General features: G+C 41.3%; 1 long non-coding RNA gene across 1 annotated transcript; it reads right to left on the bottom strand.

Annotated features, from left to right (window-relative positions):
- Window positions 1–3,921: 3,921 nt before the first annotated feature.
- On the bottom strand, window positions 3,922–20,770 carry LOC141567121 (uncharacterized). The gene is made up of 2 exons (XR_012489515.1): window positions 20,640–20,770; window positions 3,922–4,090 (listed from the first exon to the last, which is right to left on the bottom strand). It is a non-coding gene; the product is annotated as an uncharacterized LOC141567121 (long non-coding RNA).
- Window positions 20,771–21,961: the final 1,191 nt, after the last annotated feature.

The raw sequence follows: 21,961 nt of genomic DNA, 5'->3' as shown, positions 1-21,961 counted from the left end.
AAGAATATTTAAAATGCAAAATAAAAACACTACCCATTTGAAATAATCAGGGCTCATGGGTAAACATTTGCTTATAAGACATGACTGTAATATGTGTGCCTATTATACTTATGAGACTATTTTGTAAAAAGTGCCTAGAGAGCAGGCATTCTGTTTCACTGGTCCCAGCCAGTATTTGCTATATTAATCATTCCACCTTGTACATTTATGGGCAATTAACCAAATTCTTACAATGTCTGCCTATTCTCTAGGAAGAACTAAGCACAGTACTAAGCATGGAGTAAACATTCAACAAATACTGTCAATTGGTTGCTTAATTGGACCGGAAACTGCTGTAAATCTTTCTGGAAACGAGGGTGCCAGCTAGCATAATGGATCAATGAATGACTAAGCATTACTAATGCTGAAATTTACTTAACACGGGCTTTGACGAGGGCTTACCTACTGCCTGGAGATGAGTTTAGGCAAAACACTCTCCGACTCAGCTGGCATTAAATTGTAAGGCCTTAAATACAGGTCAGGATGAGCTGCTGCATCTCTGTGTGTGTGCATATGTATATGTTATCATCACAAAGTCCCTAATTTCATATACAGGCCAGAACATCCAGAATGACGGTGAAGAGCCAAGATAGGGGAAAGGAGTTAAATGGGTTGATTTAGAGAATGGCTTATTTCTAATACTGAGTCTCTGCACATGTTGCCCACACCCTCCCATTTTTATGCCCTTTCTTTGCCAATAGGCACCCATTAAAATTGCTAAGATCCATCTGAAAACCTTTCATTTCAGGGAAAGTTAACATCTACTGAGTGCTACTGTATACCAGGCTTTACATGTATTATTCCACTTGATCTTCAGAATAGTCCTCTGTGGACGTGTACCAGCATCTGTATTATAGATGAGGACATGAGCCTTAAAAGAGGTGAAGGTGACAGAGGTGGGTGACGGAGCAGCATTGGAACCCATGGCTCTCTGGTTCCAAAACCTGTGCCCCTCATTGCTTCAGAGCTTTATAGGACTTACCCAGTCCCCCCTGGCCACACCTTATTCTGCATCCCCTCAAAAGAGCATTTAAACTACAAGCCAGAGTTATATACATATGACTGAAAAGCCCTTCTACTTGTTTTGTATTAGTAAATGCTGGCTGCCCAGATAAATGCCAAGGTCTTCTAGAACAGGAACTTGGATTTCTGCCTTCTCTATATTACAGTTTGTGTGGTGGGCTATAGAACCATACAATCCAAGTTCAAATCCTAGACCCACCACCCAGTAGCAGTGTGACCTTAGGGAAATCACCGTATTTCCTTACCTGTAAAATGGGTATAAAAACATACTTACCTTATAGGTGGATATTTTGCATGAGGATTAAATATCATAATACATGTAAAGCCTAGGGGATATAGTAAGCAGATGCGGTTGTTAGTTACTGTTCTCCCCTACCTAAACACAACAGTGATGGACACACAGCAGGTGTCCAGTTGTTGTCCGGCCAATAACTGAGTGACCATTGAAGTAAACGAGGGATTTTATCAGAAGGCGTAGGGTCCTATTTCATTTGGGGAAACCTTTGCCCATCATATATCAGCGCCTGGCTCAGTCCCTAGCATATTGTGCTCAATACATAATTGTTGAATAAAGTATTTAATGAACTAACCAACCAACCAATCAGCCGTTTTTTGTTGTTGTTGTTGTTGTTGTTTTTAACCTACCAACCAATTCTAGTGTTCAGCAGATTTTCTTCTTCTGTAATGGAGCCTTCACCCTGCACACGGTAGCTCTTCAGTGCCCACCAGTTACCTTGTTTTCAGCATTGTGACCGTGCCCTAATATAAAATGCCTCACACCAAAGCAATTTTTTCCATCATCTATGGCCAGCGGAGAGTTGCTGTGACTATACCTACAAATGAAAAGACAGTTATGACCAATGCATTTTGCAAACTGAACGTTAGCCAGCCAAAAGGGCAGCCGAGTGTGAGGGAGGCTAGATTTAAAATTTCCAAGTACTGTTTAGCATTTACAGTTAGACTTTTCTCTGGGGGCAGTGTAAAGAAGATAAATGTCTACAAAATTGGTGGTTCTACTCTGTAGACCTTTATTAAATATTAGCAGACGGCTGCCAAGATTGCAATGCTTGTCTGTGAAAACTTCCAAAACACATGATTTCTATTCAAATGATGTGGAGTGGAACATCCTTGATAATGGCTAACCTTCCTGGATCTGCTTATCCTGGAGCTGAGGAGACAGGCCAAATGTTTTGATTTGGCACACAGGAATGAGATAAATGAATCAGGCTCTGTGCCGTGTTTATTATGAGGTTACAGGATCAGAGAGCTATTCCACTGGGAAGATTTTATCACCGTAAACAGAATTAGATACATCTCAGAGGTGGATATTCAGAAAAAGCAGTTTGTCTTATTAGTCTTTGCAGAAAATTGGTTTCAAAGATCATGGTTGCCCATGTGTAATGAGTTGGCTTTGCTGGGAAACTGTGTTTATTTTCAACAGCCAGCACAGTCGCTTCATTGTTTTGCTGTTAATTAGCTAAGGATGCAGTTTTAACTGAGACGAAAGTATTCAAGTTGCAAGGCATGCTTAAAAGAGAAAAATGTCTAATGAGCTGCCTAGTATATAACTCCATTTCTTCCTAGGCAATGGGGATAACACAAGGCAGAAGTCAGGTGTGCTTACTTGTTGCCTAATTCTCCAAAGAAGGGGACTGAAGAGCTTTTCTGGGTTATTAAATGACAGTTACAGTGGCTCAGGAATGCATATATGAAAGCAACAACACAGTTATGGGAAAGTGTGTTTGATGCAGAATGAGAAAGGATTTTTGACTAAGGGGTCCTCCCTAAGCTACCTGAAGTGGGCCTCGAAAATATTTTTTCCCCAATGATAAGAGATTTACTGAATTCTCTCCCGCTGCTCCCACCCCCATTTTTGGTTCAGAGTTGAAGACAGTGATAAGAGTCAAAATCATTAATTACATTAAGAAAGTGTGGTTGGTAGGGGTATGTGTGTGTTCACATGTGTGAATTACTAAAACACACTGCATGTTCTATTGGGGTGGAGGGTGGAGCGGGGGGGAAACCAGCCATCACGTCCTGGAGCTGGAAGAGCTCTGAAGGCCACTCACACCCCTTTCTCCTTGGTCCCTTCAGCAGGCCTTCCAGAATTAGCTCTTCCTTCTTTCCTATTTCCCACACACTTGGAAATCACAAGCCAATTATCCTAGCTGTGAACATTAGCACAGATCTACCTTACCAGAATATGGATAGGGTTTCTTTAAGAAAGGACAGCGGTGAGTTTTGCTTACAAATCAAATTTGTGACCCACATGGACCAAAGTCTTCACAGTGCATTAGGTTTGGGCACGTGGAATCAATTGGTTGGAATGCTCATTCAAATAATTTACTCTCCAGGGCAGGAACTTATCTGTCCTGTTCTCTGTTGTGTCTCCAACTCCTGGCAAAATGCATGGCTTCTAGTACAAAGGCTGTAAATCCTGTCAGATATTTTATGGATAAATATTTTATGAATGAATACAATCATGTGGGGGTCAAGTAAAATATTCAAATCTGTTTTTGTTTTTTTTAATGATTAAAAATAGTTGAGGCTAACGTTTGCCGAACGTGTTCCAGGCTCTGTGCTAAGAGCTTTGCCTGCGTCATGATCATGGAAGGTCTTGTCATAATTTGACCTGGAACTCCTTGGTCGTGAGATCACATACGCTGTAGGATAGAACAGACAACAGGGAGAAAAGGGACTGAAGGAAGAGACTTGGAGGGTGGGTGAGAAGTAGTACTTAAATGCAGCATACTTCACAAAGACTGATCTCTCACCTTTTCTGGCTATTTATTCAGCCACCCATATTTATTTAGCTCTCTACTTGGCATTCCCAATGGCTTGGCAGTCATGGAAGCAGAATTACTGATTCAGATGTGTTTTATTCAGTCAATCAAAAAATTCATTTTTTAATTCACTTCATGGAAGAATTTTTTCAGTGCGTGCCGTAGGCCAGACATGGTCCTAGGGATTCAGCAGTAAACAGGAACTTGACTTCTATGTGTGTGCCTGTCCCGGCAGAGCTTCTGGTCTGTAGGGGAGATTCACAAACAAAATACATTTTATAAATTGTTCAGTGACAGTGAAGCCACCACAGTAAGAAAGATAGTGGGAATTGATAAAAGGATAGGCGTGTAGAACACTTGAACAGAAGAGAGAGTCCAAATACAAATATGGCCAATTGATTCTTTAAATAAACTTGTTGTTTTGAAATGATTATAGATTTATAGGAAAGTTGCAAAGACAGTACAGAGTTCCTATATACCCCTCTTTCAGTTTCTCTTAATGTTTAAATCTTACATTTCCATGATACGTTTTGCAAAACTAAGAAATTAACATTGGTACAATACTTGTCACCAAACTCTAGACTTTATTTGACTTTACCACAATTTTTCCACTAATATCCTTTTTGTACCCCATGTTCCAATCCAGGATACCACATTGCAATGGGCCAGTTCATATTTTGCCAAAGGTGTTTTGCCAAAGGTGCAAGGGCAATTAAATGGAAAAAGAATATTTTTTTTTTCAACAAAATGATGCTAGAGGAATTTGCACTTACATATATAATAGAATAAACTGAACTTAAACCTTACACTCTACATGAAAAACTTACTATGGATCACAGATTCATTTACATAGATCTAAATGTAAAATGTAGAGCTACAAAACTTTCAGAAAAAAAAAAATTGAGAAAATCCTCATTATCTAGGGTTAGCCAAAGAGGTCTTTAAAAATAACACCAAAAGCACTATCCATAAAAGAAAATATTTGGAGTTCATCAAAATTAGGAATTTTTATTTGCAAAAGATGCTGTTAAGAGAATGAAAAGACTAGGAGAAAATATTAGCAAATAATATATTCAAAAAGGACTTATGTTCAGAATATGTAAAGAAATCTCAAAATTCAACAGTAAAACCACCTACCCATTTAAAAAGTAGGCAAAAGACTTGATCAGACATTTCAGCAAAGATAATATAGGAATAACCAATAAGCACATGAAAAGAAGTTGAACGTTATTAGCCATTAGGGAAATGCAAACTAAAGCCACTGTGAAATATCACTGCATACCTATGAGAATGGCTAAAATGAAAGAGATTGACAATACTAAGTGCTGATGAGGCTGTGGAAGTGGAACCCTTCTATGCCGCTGATGGCAATGCAAACTTGTACAGTCACTCTGAAAAAGTTGGGCACCTTACTACGAAGTTTAAAAAATACCCGTCATATGAACCAGCAATTCCACTTCTGGGCATTTATAACAGAGCAAGGACTGGCAAACTATGGACAACAGGCCAAGTCCAGCATTGTTTACATTTGTAAATAAAGTTTTATTGGAGCACAAGCACACTTACTCCTTTATGTATTGTCAGACTGCTTTCACACTATGTAACAGAAACTGTAGTGTCCACAGAGCTAAAATATTAGGTTGGTGCAAAAGTCATTGCGGTTTAAGAGGTTAAAAATTGCAAAAACTGCAATTACTTTTGCACCAACCTAATATTTCATATCTGAAATATTTGCTATCTGGTTCTATACAGAAAAAGGTGACCATCGCCTGCTCTTGAGAAATGAAAACATATTTATCCTCTAAAACATGTACACAAATGTTTTTATAGAAACTCTGTTCATAATTGTTGACCGAAACTCGAAACAAGTCAAACACACTTCAGCAGCTAAATGGCTAAACAAATTGTGGTCAATCCATACAATGAAAGTATTTAAAAGAAACAGTATTTAAAAGGAGCAAGCTATTAATACTGGCAACAACTGGGAGATTCTCAAAGGTGTTATGCTGAGGGAAATAAACAGGTTTCAAAAGGTTACTTACTGTATGGTTCCATTTATATGACATTTTTGAAAAGACAAAATTCTGGTAAGGGAGAAAAAAGCTCAGTCTTCACCATGGATTATGGGTGGCAGGAGGGCGTGATTACAAGGGGAAAGCATGCAGAAGTTTCATGCAGTGATAGAATCATCCTATATCTTAATTGTACTGGCGGCTTCATGAATCTATGCATGTGTCAAAATTCACAGAACTGTACACCATGAAAATAAATTTCACTGTACGTTAATTTGAAAAATTAAAACAATAAAAATTAAACGTGAAGCTACCTGTGCAAGGCCACACCAGTAGTTAACAGTAGACTTGAGAGTCTCACCTAACTCAGTGTCACTCCGTTACCTTCTAACCCAATACACTCAGAGGGCTAAGTCATTTGACTGCTGTCACTTTCTGAACAAGTCATGGTGGCACAGTTACAACTGGGATGGCCCTTGTTCCCTTGGGCGTGGGTATCTCCTAAACATTGTACCTGGGGCCGAAGCCCCTTGCCTGTTCTCTAGTGTCATAGCTCGGTACCTGGCTTTGTCAGTTCATTCCTTTATGCAGTTTGGGGTGGAGACTTGAGTGCGTAGACCTCGGGATACCCCATCAGCAGCCAGGCTACCACCAACATCATCATCACCACACTTATTACGTCTTACACTGTGGAGTCCTAAACGTTTTCAAACAGCTCTCACTTTCACTTAAAGTTCACAACCACCCAGGTAGAGAGATGGGTGGGGCAGGAATTAGTTGTCCACATTTCCTAATGAAGAAATGGAGGCTTAGCCAGATTAAAGAATTTCCCCAACATTACAAGGTCATATGTGGCGGGAGGTGTGTCTAGATGTTAAGAAGTCTGACTCCTCGCACACACAGCTTTTTCCACTGCTTAGCTTTGTATACAGGCCATTCTTGACCTTTGCTGGTTCAGATTGTTCAACTGTGGGATGAAGGTATTCATAAAACTGCCGTGTAAAATGTAGCTTAGAAGGAAACCTCATTGATAAACGGGTGTTTTTCTGAGTGTATCCACCCATCTGTGTTTTCTGAGGTCTGCTGAGGCCAGAGTTCATGAGCTTTACCCAAAACTGAAGTCATTTTAGATCTTTATCATCTGGCACTGAATCCCATCTTCCTTTGTAGATTCTTCCCTTCAGCAAACACAGGCCACAAAAAATAAACGTTCTGTGACCCATAAATCCTGAAGAGAAAAGTTGGGTCATTGGGACAAACATCTTGCGCCTGCCTGGTGTGTCTTGATAAAAACTGCCATTCAGGTTATTAATTAGGTTTAGTCAGCATGTTAAGTCACGTGATTGCTCACCTTGCCTTTTCATCGTTGTTCATCCCCTGCCCCTCAAATTTATGTTTAAAACAGGTTTCCCTAAAGCATTTGAGTCTTGAATCAGGAAGCATGTGTTTCTCACATATATTGAGCAGCAGACACTTAAATGATAAAGGTGAAAATGATTTGAAGACAGAAAAAGAGTATTTGACGATCAGCTAAGTTAACCTAAATATTTTTTTACTCTGAATAGGAAATAAGACGAGGAGATGACACCCTAGTATAATTAATAGGCTACAGAGCAAGACTCGATGAGCAAATCTAGGCGAATGTGATTAATCCCCATTCTTTCCTTTCCCTCTTGGCTTCCCTTCTCTTCACTTTTCATGTACCGTGGAGAAGGATGAGCTGATGCAGGGAAATGGTGCAGGGAGAGTAAACTGTGATGGGCACTTGAAAAAGCAGGTTTGCTCCAAAGACAGGCTGGCAGGGCCGAGTGAGCTGTGTTCAGTGAGCCAGACGGTAATTCTATCAGCTCGCTGCTGTCTTTGAAAGTGCTGAATTTCTGCAGCTTCCCCTGGGCAGGTGATTCAGCACCTTCTACATCCAGAGCCAGAGCTGACTGAAATTTCACTCTTGTGTAACCAGATTATTGTTGCTGAGTCAAAAGGAGACCTGATGCTGTGTGCACATATCAATGTGCGTCTGCATATTTCTTGGCTGGGATGTTTATTTTTCTTCACGTGCATACTGTCCCACTCAGCCTGCTTTCTGTGGTGGCGTCTGCTGCAGAGTTTCTGAAGGATATTGGTTCATTATTTCTGACTCTCGTGACATGCATCCCTATTATGCACCCTTAGGAACCTGTTTCCACTCATTGCTGGAGGTGGAACCAGAGAAGAATAACACACGCAAAATGATTTCTGGTTTTAATTTTAATGGCAACTGCAGGCTCTCTACTCCGTTATTTTTCTTGGAAATAATTCCTGAATGTCTACTTGCAGGGAGAAACCATCATCAAATAAACATAATATCAAGTTTGTATTAATGCAATGGGATGGCATTTAGGATGATCAAATCTTGTTACTATGACTTACAGCGATGTCTCTGAGAAGGAATACAAATTCACTAATTACTGTAAATTACATGGAAGAGGAAATGTGATTTTGTCTAAATATGTAAAATTTGGCCTATGCCTGTATAAACATCCACACATGGCATGCTGTGGGGAAAATGAGACCCTTCATACATGCTTATTCACTCAGTCAGCCAACAGAAGAGCATGGTCTGATTAAGATGGTTCCACAAGGCTGGCCATGGCAGGGGCAGCGGCTGCAGGTGGTGGAAAGTTTGCCAATGCCACAGCATATAAAATGTTGTTCCTCCTTGCAGAAGCACTTTTCTGAGCATCTATTATGTACCAGACACTGAAAATACAGCAAGGGGCAGGCAAGATCTCTTCCCTCCTGGAAGTTTTATTCTAATGGAGGATATTCATTAAACAAAGAAAGAAGATAATTACAAAGAGTGTGACTGTAATCATGAAGGAAATTAATAGGGAGACATAATCAAGAGTAATGAGAGAAGAACAGTGGGGAGGATACTTTAGGAAGGGTGGTGATTGGAGGCCTAAGAGGTGACATCTAAGCTGAGATGAAGGAAGAGGTCGTGCCTGTCACAAGGAGAGTGCAGGGAAAAGTAGTCCAGGCAGAGAGAACATCAAGTGCAAGGACCAAAGGCTGGCCTTGGAGGCACAGAACAGGGATGAGGTTGGTTGGAATGTGAAGAACCAAGTGGGCACAGGTGTGCGATGAGATGGGAGTCAGGGATGTGCAGACCATGATGAAGGGTTGGTTTATTCTAAGTGCAACGAGAAGGGTTTTAAACAGGATGGTTCTGTGATCTAACAGCAGCTCATTCTGGCTGCTGGGAGGAGGGAGGAGGTGCAAAAGATGGAAGGAGAGAGAAAGCAGAGAGAGCCATTAGGAAACAACTGTAGTTTTCCAAGCAAGAGAGATTGTGCACGGTACTAAGTAGCAGAGGAGATGGAGGCTAGCAGGTAGACAGAGAATATGGACAAACAAAGGGTCTGCTTATTTACTGGATATGAAGGATGGGAAAAAGGGAAGAAGTGAAGATGGCGCCTGGGTCTGCTGTGGCCATTTAGGTTAATTTCAGCAGAGACAATGTGATGTGTTCCTGGAGGAAGTAGCGTTTTATGCTGAACACCTTGACTTTTTCCTCACAGAAGGAAAGTGGCCTGGCAGGGGGCTATCATACAGGACTTAAGAGGCCAAAGTCGTAGTTTAGCTGTGTGATCTTAGGCTAGACACTGCCCCGCTCAGAGCTTCCGAATTATATCAACGGAGCTCTTACAACCCTTGAAGATGCTGAGTTTTTCAGTGGTATGGACTGCACCATTTAATAGCCATCCCCTGGGTGGAGGTAGGAGCATGCTGAGAAGAGTAAGTGAGCCAAACAAATCCATTGACGCAGTGCATCCCTCACGGCTACGCTGTAATCTCCAGGGAATCTCCTGATTGGTGCTCTTTCTATAGTTCATCTTTGTACCTTAATGGTATGTATCACTGGGAAGGTCAGTGCATGGGGGCAGATCAAAATGCCACCACCAGAGGGCAGCATCGAGCTACACACGGCCAGATCGGCGCCTGAGGTCATGAGACCCCTGAGGGAGCGGACTCTACAGACTAACCTGGTCCTGGAGAAGAGCAGCTCTGGGGTCAGGAAGCCCTGGGGCTGAAGCAAAGCAGGAAAGGAAATGTTCCTTATGGCCAAGGTACCAGGAAGAACAAGAGTTGCAAATAATGACAAACTCTAAATGCAACTGTAGCTTACATAGGCCAAACAAAGATAAGAAAATATTTTTATCTTTAGCTACCATGCACGGAGTTGTTAAATATATTATCTCATTCAAGTTTTACACCAACCCTGTAACTTATATAGCCTGACTTTGTCCCTATTTTTCAGATGAGGACGCCAAGTAAGATCATGAATATCACTGGTGGGGGCAGTTGTCTGACTCCAAAAGTCTGGTTAGCTGCAAAACGTCCCCTCACGGGTGCCATACACCTAATTATTATTTTCCCAGTATTTTCTGGATGCTCTGGGTCTAGAAATGAAGTCTTATATAAGACTTGAGTCTTGACCTGAAAGAATGTACTGTCAGAGTGCAGAGAACAAATTAAGCAACTAAAGAATAATACAAACAATTGTATAGGATCCAGAGTTTAACAGCTTGGTAAAACTATGTCTTCACAACTCTCCAAGTGTTTTTTCACCCATACCACACAACTGCGAGACACAGAGCCCCCTTCAAATTTAAAAAGATGGATGAGAGACAGTGAGGGGTAGTCATTCATTCATTCATTGTCCAAATATTTAATGAGTATCTCAGATTATGACAGAGACTAGATATTACACTAAAAAACTACATGCCCTTGCCCTCGAGGAGATTATAATCTAGTTTGAGGGGGTGAAAATTGGACAATAGCAAGTAAACCGACAAAAAAAATGGGGGGTTACAAGTATACATACCATAAAAAGGGTCCAGCGGTGAGCTATTAACAGGTGACCTCAGCTCTTGGTCTAACAATTTCTTGACCTCGATTCCTATGACTCACCACTCCAGCTACCCTGCAGCTCTGCCTCAAGCAGATCTTCTGTTCTATCGGAACAGAAGATCCTATTGGAATCTCTCTGTGATCACAATCTCACAAACGTGTCTCTCACACTCCTTTGGACCTAGTCAGCCTTGCTGTGTTCTCAGGCTGCGTTCCTTTTTCTAATTTCTCGTGCCCCATCTGGACTCCATGGAGGGTCAATTCAGCGATGCCCTTGTTCCTGCTCTAAAATCCCCCTGACGTTCCTCAGAAACTTTCTCCATGTGTTTCCATTTGTCCTTTGCTCTCCAAGCAGAATCGGGAGTCTCTTGCCCCTGTAGTCCTTCCATGGTCAGGGTGGATGGTCCTGGCAATGGAGCTTGTAGAGCTGATTCATGAATGCAAGCATACACGCATGCCTGCATTCCCGACTTCACTGCACAGCTAGGTATTGACCTCCTGCTATTTTCCAGCTTGCAGCTGGCACTACAGAGCAGGCTAGGATCCGGGAGGAGCCTTCCGGGTGGACTGAAGCATATGGAATGGAAGAAATGGGGTGTCTTGGTACAAGATGAGGCCAGAGAGGTGGGGCCCTTATCTACACAGTCTCAAGGTCACGTTAACATTTTGAACTTACTCTGAGAGAGAAGGAAACAAAGATTCTGGGTAGAAGTGTGATATGATTTGATTTGCAATCTCCGAAAGACCATTTTGGCTGCTGTATGGTGAACAGACTAGAGAGGGGCAGAGCAGGAATGGAAAGAACAGTTAAAAACTGGTGTAGTGACCTGGGTGAGAGGCCATAGCTTCCTGTGGATAAAACCTCCACGAGTTAAACACTGAGTTCTCTTCAACCTCCGAAGCCCTTGGACTCTGTGATTCCTCACAAATGCCTCAAGGCTCTGGCTCCAATCTCCCTCCCCTAATTTATCTCATGCAGAGAGCCTTGCCCCCCATACTGTACGCTATGCTCTAGATGAAATGAACCTCTCTGTGTTCCCTGAACACTCTGGCACATTCTCCCCTCCAGGCCTTGGCTCAAGCTGTTCTCTCAACCTGCATAACCCTACCCCCCACCCCTCCCTTCTGCTCCTGTGTTCCAGTCTTTTCTAAAGGCTGCTCTGATCACTAAGATAGAATGAATCCGGTCCTCTTCATAATTTATGTTCCTAAGTTTATTATGTCACTATTACAGTACGATTTGCATTCTAGTTGGTTCATTCCTGCTGTCCCCTCAGTTGCGACTCTTGTTGGAGAGGGAACATATTTTATTAGTATTTTTACTCTCTTTTTTTTAAAACCATACTCCTTGCGCAGGGGGATATCTTAATGGATATTAAATGTTTTTTGTAGCAAATCAAAAGAATCCAATTCAGTGTAATCCAATCCGATCCAATCCAATCCAATCCAATCCAATCCAATCCAATTCTTTGAATATGAATTATTTCCTTTACAGACGTTAAGTCCCTTACAGTTAGGCATTTGCTTAGTGCTTCTTTGTATGTTCTACCTGGCTCACGCAGTAGGCACTCAACAAATGGTTACTGATTGGTTCACTTTAAATTAAAGACACTCCTTGATAGAAGTGTCCAAGTTGGGCTTGGACTGTTATTTCTATCTTATAAATGGTGAAATCGCTTTCCTATGTCAAATATGGCATGGGTAAGCTTGAAAGTTATAATTCCATGCAATTAAATGTCAGAAAATGTAATATGGACTCTTAAGGAATTTCAGTGCAGGTCTAATAAGATAAAATTAGTTTAGGCAGCTGTATGCAAAAGCATTAACATATTACATTATTCTGGATAGGCTCAGCTTTAAAAGAAAGCAAAAGTCATTACTGAAGAGGGGAGGGGATTGTGGTGATGGTGATTGGGTACCATGAAGAATCTCCCTCTAAGTATCTACCAAAGGGAAGTCTCCGATGAGGCTCACAGGGGAAGGTGACCTTGGTTTTCTCCTAACCTCTCCAGACATCATCTGTGACTCTAGGTACCCTAGAGACCCCTAACTTGGGTCAATTCAGATCTAAATCATTGGTGCCACATGCAGAGCACTTTACAAACAAGGCCAGGCTCCCTTCCCAGCCTCATCTTTAATGCAAAAGACTGCGCACTCCTTATGTAATGGAGATGCCCTTGTGAAGGAGGCCATTTTACAAAGTGTGATAAAATAGTCTTAACATTGATACTTACCATTTCAACTATTTTTAAGGATGCAGTTCAGTGGCATTAAGCACATGCATATTGTTATGAAACTGTCACCACCATTCATCTCCAGAACTGAAATTCCTTACCTAGTTATAGTTGTCTTATTTTTTAAATTATAAAATGCCTTGTAATGATAGGAAATTCAAACACTATCACAGTGTATAAAGTAAAAAGAGTGAGTTCTTCTTTTACATCCATTCCAGACCCACTTTCCCACTTTTTCCTGCTACAGTGTGTTATATATCCTCTGGATCTGTGTGTGTGTGTGTGTGTGTGTGTGCGCGCGCGCGCACATAACACACAAACACACAGGTCCATAGAAATATATTGTTTTATAAAAGTAAAATCATAGTATAGGTACTGTGTTGCTCTCTTCATTTGACCAAGTATTGTGGATACGCTCCCTGTTCTAATACGCAGCTATGCTCCATTCCTTTTACTGGCCATTTGGTATTCCACCATATAGACATATCATAATGTAACTATTGCACTAATGATATATATTTTTTATTTTTAGATACAGTGTTAAAAATCCTGGTCCACTCAACCAAACATTCCTGTAGGACACATATCTAAAGGTTAAGTTCCTAAATATAAAGGTTTGCATATGAGGAAAATCATTTTCTATGTACCGACTGCCATGTGACTGTGCACAAATGTTTTTACTACTCGTTTCCCAGGAGTGTGTTGTGAAGAAGAGGGTCTGTGCTTAGCAGCCATTATTAACTTACATCTTAGTGTGAGTTTTCTTGAAGTCACATTCCTCTTTGATGGGACTCTAGATCCTCTCAGAGGAGGAGCTAACTGAAAAGGAGGGAAGCCCCCAACAAGGCAGTTAATTCATAGAGCGTGGTGGGCCGATCCCGTGTAGAAAGATGAGAGATACATACAAGCTCATCTGTGGACTTCTCACTTTGCTATGCAGAGCAAACACTTTGGGCATGTGTCCTGCCTCCTGGATTTAACTCTTCCTCGCATTCAGCCTTTCATCCCCACTCGTCCACATGAAAATGCTGGGCTCTGAGCTGGACATCAGCACGTCCATATTCATAAGTGGGGAAAGAGCTATGCCTTTGATACACATAATACTCAGCTTTGATCAATTCAGATTTTCCAAACATGCAGACAGCCTGTGGAAAAGAATGGCCTAGTTGAGAACTGAGCTTGAAACTTCTGAGCAATATTTTCTGCTGAGTGTTAGCAAAAATCCAAAGCAGAGCTGCTACCATTTGAGGTAAAGGAGACTTATAGTTTTTTTACGGCAGTACTTGTAGTAATTCATGGCTCTTCGGTATTTGCCCAGCCTAAGCTTACATCCATTAGAGAAACATGTTGTTCCTTTAATTTTCCACTAAAATCAGTGGTTTTAATTAAGGAGAAAATTAATGAAATCTGAAACTTAGAGGGGCGATTGGTTTTGCCAATAAAGGACCATGCTAAGTCCTGCAAAAAAAAATAAATCTGATTTTCTGTAATTAACTCATATGCAATTCATTTATTAGAAAGGCAGTCATGTATACAAGCTGAAAACCAGACTAGACTACTGAGCTAGAGAATAACCGGACCCTGAGAACAACTGTTGAAGAACAGAAAAACATCAAGCCAGTATTTTTCCTGAGAGTGTATATTTCATGGCAGCTTTCCATAGCAACTCTGTGAAAGGGGCCTCTTATTTTAGTGCCAAGCCTATCTGAAATGAAATGATTCTCTTAAGAATAGCATTTCCATAAGCCCAGGTTTTCCGGGCAAGAATATCTGATCTCACCCTCCTCATGACTAAGTCAAGGAAAGAGACTGAAAAAAACTTGTTCTGTGGTTATGACTCTGAGTATTTAAGAAATCAATAAGAAGCTTTGGTAACAGATAAAATATAACTCCTTAGTGTATCAACATTGAGACATGAGGCATTGCCATTGTGGGCCTCTCTGTTAAGCTGGGAATCTTTCAAATATGAACAAGAACTCCTTTTAGATGCCTACCAACAAGTTGGCACACACTGTAGTAGATTTTCAGGTGTCTCTGCCCAACTTACAATGACCTCTACTACTGTTCTTTTCTCCATGAGTGGTGGCTCCCTGGCCATCGTTTTACGTTGTATGACTCTACTGGCCCTTCCCTGCCACTGGCTGACCAAATTCTCTTACCCAGGAATTTGTTTTTGGGAATAAAATAATATGATTGAGACTGGGCTGGTAAATGAAGGACATCTGTCACAAATTGTGGAATTACCATGTACCTGGAGAAGCGGAGAGAGAGGGGAGAGAGAGAGAGAAGAGAGAGAAGAGAGAAAAGAGAGACAGAGAAAAGTAGATGTAGAGAGAGAAGCAGAGAAGACAGATGGAAAAATAGGAGTCTTTGTGGTTTCTGGTTCAGGCGATTTTCTGAAGCCTGGCTCTGTTCTTGCTTTTGGGGTCCTCATGATACCCCCATCCTTATAAAGGATCCTATGCTTTGGCTTATGTCAACCTGAATAGAATTCTGTTATTTGCAACAAAAGTTTCAACTGGCAGGATTTCTTTCTTTTTTTATGGCTGAGTAGTATTCGTGTACATATATACCACATCTCCTTTATTCATCTATCGATGGACACTTAGGTTTCTTCCATTTCTTGACTATTGTAAATAATGCTGCAATGACCGTATATCTTTTTGAATTGGTGTTTTTGTATTCTTTGGATAGATACTCAGAAATGGAATCGCTGAGTCATATGGTAATTCTGTTTTTAACTTTTGAGGAGCCTCCATATTGTTTTCCATAGTGGCTGCACCAATTAACAGTCTCATCAACCGTGCACAAAGGTTGCCTTTTCTCCACATCCTCACCAAATAGGACTTAATCAGAAAAGAATGAAATCTTGCCATTTGCAACAACATGGATGAACCTATGATAAGTGGAATAAGTCAGACAGAGAAGGACAAATACCACATGATTTCACTTAAATGTGGAATCTAAAAAAACAAAACAAATGAACAAAACAGAAATAGACTCATAGATAAAGAGAACAAACTGATGATTGACAGAGGGGAGGGAGTGAGGAGAAGGGTGAAAAAAGGTTAAGGAGAATAAGAAATACAAATTTCCAGTTTTAAAATAAGTAAGTTATGGGATGTAATGTACAATACAGGGACTGTAGTCCATAATATTGTAATAACTTTGTATAGTGACAGATGGTCACTCGACTTAACGCTCATCACTTCATTAGGTATATAAGTGTTGAATAACTATGTTATACACCTGAAGCTAATATAATATTGTATGTTAACTATACTTTAATTTAAAAAATTTTAAAGTTCTAACTGACGCATGTTGAAACATATATTTAAGGAGAGGTCAGCTAGGTATAGAAGACAGAGAGGGAAAGAGGAAAGAAACAAATTATTGAGTACCTTCTTTGTGTCAAGCAATTTGCTACACATTGTAAATGTTATCTTATTATCTGAAAAAAATTGATGCATTTCCCCCTATATTTTCAAGTAAGGGATGTGAATTTCAGAAGCTCACCTTTGAATTACCCAGCTGGCTGGTGGCAGATCTGGGTTTGTACTCAGATTTGGTCATCTAGGGTTGGGCTCTGGTCTAACCTTGATACATGACGGTCACCTTGATATTTTATGATCTTGAGAAGCCACTTCACCCCATTTGGACCTCTCTTTTCCTTTTTTGAAACACAAGGCGTTTGGGTAAATATAATATTCCTTAAGGTCCCTTTCAAATCTAGTGGCGTGGTGTCACTTGAAAGATTCACTTAAAACAGTGCTTCTCTATCCAAGTGGTTAGTTGGGGGAGGAGGACAGTGGTGAGTTATATCCAAGCTTCCTTGGGTGCCTTTGCAAACTATACCCATCCTTTATCCCACACCCTTCCCCAGAAGATTCCGAGAAGTTTTTCTGTGAATGGGAAAGTTACAAGTAACAGAGCTCGATTTGAATACATGGCTATCTTATTATTTCATTATGCTGATTCTCTTTTATTTTACCTATTGGAACATAGAAGAATCTCATTATTTTTTTTCAACTGAATTGGATTAATATTAACCACACATGACTAATGTGTCCTTTGCACATTTTACAATCAACTTATCAGTTTCTAATTAAATTCCTGCTGGTAATATTTTTTGGAATTGCATTGAATCTATAGATCAGTTTAGAAGTACTGCTCTCTTACTGTTGGGTTTTCTCATCTGTGAACATAGTTTACTTCATTTTTTCAAAGGTCTTCTTTAATGTCTGTCAGCACCACTTCACGGTTTTCCGTGTAGAATTTTTGCATATCATTTATTCATTTCTGTCTCGGTATTTGGTGTCCTTGAATGCTATTGCTCATGTATGATGTTGTTTGTTTTCCAATAGGATATTAATAGTAAATAGAAATACAATTTAGGTTTCATATATTAACTTTTATTTCTTATAACCTTGTTATACTAGTCATTTGTTAATTAATGACATGAGAAACTTTGAACATGAAAAGTTCTGCTTTGAAATTCAAGTGACAAAGTGTCCCCAATGTGTAGGCAGAAGCGTGTCCCCACCCCCAAAGCTGTCCCTGCCCTAATCCTCAGAACCTACAACTGTGTTAGGATCCCTGACAAAGGGGAATTAAGGTTGCAGGTGGAATTAAGATTGCTAATCAGTTGATTTTAAAATAGGGAGATTATTTTGGATTATCTGGGTAGGCCCAATGTAGCCAAAAGGGTCCTTAACAAGGGAAGAGGGAGGCAGCGGACGAGGGATGCAGCGTTGTTGGCTTTAAAGAGAGAGGAAGCGGTTATGAGCCGAGAAATGCTGGCAGTGTCTAGAAGCTGAAGCAGGTAAGGAAATGGATTGTCTCTGGAGTTCCAGAAAACAAATAAACAAAAACCTGTAGCCCTGTCTGCACCCTGGTTTTAGCCCAGTGAGGCCCCTATTGGACTTCTGGCCTCCAGAAATGTAATAAATTGTGTTGGTTTAAGCCATTGATTTTGTGATAATTTCTTACAGCAGCCCTAAAAAACGAGTACAGTACAGTTCAGAGTTAGAGAAAAGACAGTTCTCCCTCCCCACTTTCCGGTCATGGAAACTGCCCCGTGCTGGCATCCTGCAAATGGCCAGCTTTGGGAAGAGAGGCAGACAGCAACACTTGCAGTTTGCCACCACCCAGGCTGCAAAGCTGAGAGCTTTTCAGGAGGGTTTGATCGTGGATAACAGATATCAACAGACGATCTGGAGCTAGAGCATGAGAAGCAAACTTGCTACACACCACATGGTAACTGCAGAGGGATTTGTGGGCATAGGTGAAGCACCACTTTAGAGGATGACTTTCAATGGGGACAAATTGCATTGTGAGGAAGTCATCGGAAAGACATAGTTTTTATAAATATGACCCTATTTGTAGCCTCCGGCAGGTGAGGGCAAGTGACTTGTATTATACTGCTAATAATAGTTATTTATACTGATACTTGTGATTTCTGAGGTTGATAAATGAAGTGATTTTAAATGTAATCAGGGAAGCTTGAAAGTGGTCCCTATAATGAGATCCTCCTTGCATGCTTGTATTCCAATACCTAGAATGGGAGAAAAGGAGGTAGAATTGGAAGCGTTGTGCTGGGAATTGCACGCAACCCGCATATGGGCCTCTCTCTGCCATCCAAGCCCCACTCAGCGTCCCCTATGGGTGAATCAATAGGTGGAGTGGTTATGGATTGTTGCCTGTGTCTAAGTTGTGATTTGAGTCTCTTCCTGCCATTCCTTTTTTATTTTGCCTAGGTCTATAGTTTTAATAAAGAATAAGACAAGGACCGATGAGAAAAATAGAGTGTATTTTTGTCTTCAGTGCGTGTCAGTGAGAATGATGCTATGACGTTTCCATTAATAATCAAACAGAAGCTGCAAAGACCAAATCAGAAGTAAAGTGAATTTGCAGTGTTACTCATAGCTACCTGTAAAAATGTGTCAATTTCATGTGGCATGTAATATTTATCTCTAAAACTAGTTATGTGCGTGCTTATTCTTCAATCTTATAATTACTCGTCTCATTTTTAGTGTCTGTGGAGCAAAAGTCTAAAATTAAAAGTTTAAAATAAAAAAAGAATGCCCATATATATTATTTTCCTTATAGAATGTCAGTTTGGGGGTTAAAAAAGGGGTCAATTTTATAACTCAAGTCCTTATAAAATACTTTTATTAGTTATTCCACCCAAAGAAATCCATATGCTGTTTAATCTCTCCCCGATAGAAGAGATATGGCTATGCTCATGGAAATGACTTTTTTCATTCGAGTTTCTGAGTTAAGGAAATAAGGTTGGAAAAACAGCTAATTTACAGTGGCCCCAGCAAATTTCATTTCCCTTTCTTGCTTTGCATTAGTTAATATATACGGATGGCTTTTATGGTACCAGACACTGTGCTAGGTGCCAAGGATACAGAAATGATTAAAATGCAGTCCTTTTTCTCAAGAACCTCATGCTATGATGAAGGAGGCAAACAAGCGCTTCAGAACAAAATGCAAGACTATAGGGCACCAAGGAGGGAGTAATTTATTTTGCCTGGAGAGAAATAAAACCTTCATAGAAGGGGTGACATTTGAAAGGGCCTCGAAGGAAAAGGAGAAGGTCAATAGTTGTACGTTTTAAACAATGAAACAGTGTGAAAACTCGAAAAGAAAGTTCTGTTGGTATTCTGTCAGCTGCCTGTGTCACTGGGACTGAGCACTCATTCTGGGAAGAGGGTGGCAGAGGGGACCAGACAGGAGGGTGGAAGAGAGCAAAGGCTCACCCAGCTCCATCAGCCTCATCTTCCCAGGCCAAGCACCCTCCATCTGTGGGAAGAGAGAATGTGACAGACCTCTTCCGTGTACAGCACCAGGACCTCTTGCAAAGTCTGTTCAGCACTCCATGTTTCTGAGAGGGGGAAGGAGAGAGGGGAGAGGAGAGGAGAGGGGAGGAGAAAAGAGAAGAAGAAAGGAGAGGAGAGGAGAGGAGAAAAAAAGAAACGAAAAACAGAAATAACAGCAGGGACTTTCTGCCATTTCCTGGCTCTAAGATGGTGTTAGGGGAGTTACATAAGCTTTAGTTTCTTTATCTGTAAACCAGAGAATGTAATCCCTCCCTCAAGCGTTTTTGTGAGGATGGAAGAGACATGTCTATGAAGTCCCCAGCGCATCGCCTGACCGCGAGAAATGGTAGCAGCATGCCAGGGATGACTGCCGGTGATGTTGGTTACGATGATGACGTTGATGATGGTGCTGATGATAAAGAATGGGCCTGTTCTCTGGGCTTCCATGGGAAGACTCTGAACATCCCGAGAGGTGGGCAAGAACACCGTGATCCGGGCTAACCTGGCTCTGACCCAGAGCCACTTCCTGCCCATCTGCACTTCCCTTGCCGTTTTTTCCTGTGGCTCAGGTGGTGCAGGCAGCTGCTCCAACTGCTGCTGCTGGTGCTCTGACAGCTGTGGTGAGCCAGGCAATGGTCTATTAAACCAAACCTCAACTGGAAACCCTCAGCCCTAAATAATCCCAGCAACAGGTCTCCGTCCTCCCTTGCCTGCCCCCATCCTTTAATTCACCTACTTTCATTTTTGTCTCATCATTCCATCTTGATTGCGTTCCATTTTCTTTGACCCTTTGCTGCCCCTTTCCCTCTCTCTTTTCTCCCTGTTACTCACTCTCTCACTTGTCTTGTCCTTTTTCTCCCCCGCATGCTTGTTCCTCCTCCAGTTGTCTGTGGGTTTTCAGAATGGTGTGGTGGAAAAAGTCCTGGATGTGAGGCCAGGAGGCTCAGAGACTAGTCATGCTTCTGAGATGATGGGCAAGCCACATACCCCTCCTGGGATGTGGTTTCCTTATCTGCAGAAACTGGGGGGTTGGGTCAGAATAATCTAGAGTGTTCTTTCCGCTCTAAGCTCACATTCTGTTACCTTTTGTTATGTGTGCCTTTGTGCCTGCTTTTCCTGTTTCAGCTGACTCATTTGTCCACCTGCATCTCTCATCTGCATCCTCACCACTTTGGTCCCAGCCACCATCATCTCTCACAAGGTTCACTACAGTAGCCTCCTGCACGGAGAGGTCTCCCTGTTTCTGCTCATATCCCCGCCTAACGCGTTATCCACATAGAAGCCAAAGTGACTTTAAATTCCTCCCAACTCCTTTCCAGTCAGCATCCATCCAATTACCCTGCTTATTCTCTTCAGAGCAGTTCTTACTGCCTGAAATGGTCTCTATTTCCTCACTAATAGCTGAATGCTTATGTACTTGTTATTGTCTGTCTTCCCCACTAGAATGCAGGCTCCATGAGAGAGGGAGCTTGTCAGTCTTGCCACCCTCAGGTAGTGCTCTCTCAATAAATATTGATGAGAGAAGCCTCCCTTTGCCACAGAACCCATCTCTCCCCTTCTTGACACTGTGTGCTAACCACACAATTTTTCACTTAGAAATATGTCCACCTGCCAGAAATCTGACCCATCCTTCTTCATTAGCTCCGAGACAATTTCCCTCATTGACTTTGCTCAGCCAGCCAGGCCCTATGTTTTCATAGGATATGGGAGAGAACAGTGGCAATTTTGAGTTCTTCTCCCACTTCAGTTTCAATCTGTGCTATTGGATAAAAATAACAGAACTCTTAGACTCTGATCTAGACAGCTCTTTCCCCGCAGGCCAAGAAGGAAACATCTTCAAAAAAATTTACCAAAATGTTCAAAACTCTGTGTTTGGCTCTTAGGAAGATGTTGGGAGTACCCAGATTCTTTAAAACAATCTTTTGAGGTTGGTAATGCTCACCTGTTTGTTATTTTGCAGATAACAAAACCCGGGGACTAGGGAGATTGTGTAACATGGATCTAAGTTAAAGAGCCAGTGGGGCGTGGAGCCAGGCTGTGAACTAGGGGAGTGAGTGCAATGTCAGAACCAACCACCTCGTCACCGTGCTATCCCTTCTCGCTCTCTAGATTAGAACCGTGTCCTGCTTTATTTTCATCACAGCACTTGGCAA

The sequence above is a fragment of the Rhinolophus sinicus genome, linkage group LG10 (assembly GCF_036562045.2).
Source record: "Rhinolophus sinicus isolate RSC01 linkage group LG10, ASM3656204v1, whole genome shotgun sequence".
In the NCBI taxonomy this organism is placed as follows: Eukaryota; Metazoa; Chordata; class Mammalia; order Chiroptera; family Rhinolophidae; genus Rhinolophus; species Rhinolophus sinicus.
This window is presented reverse-complemented; position numbering and strand designations above follow the sequence as displayed.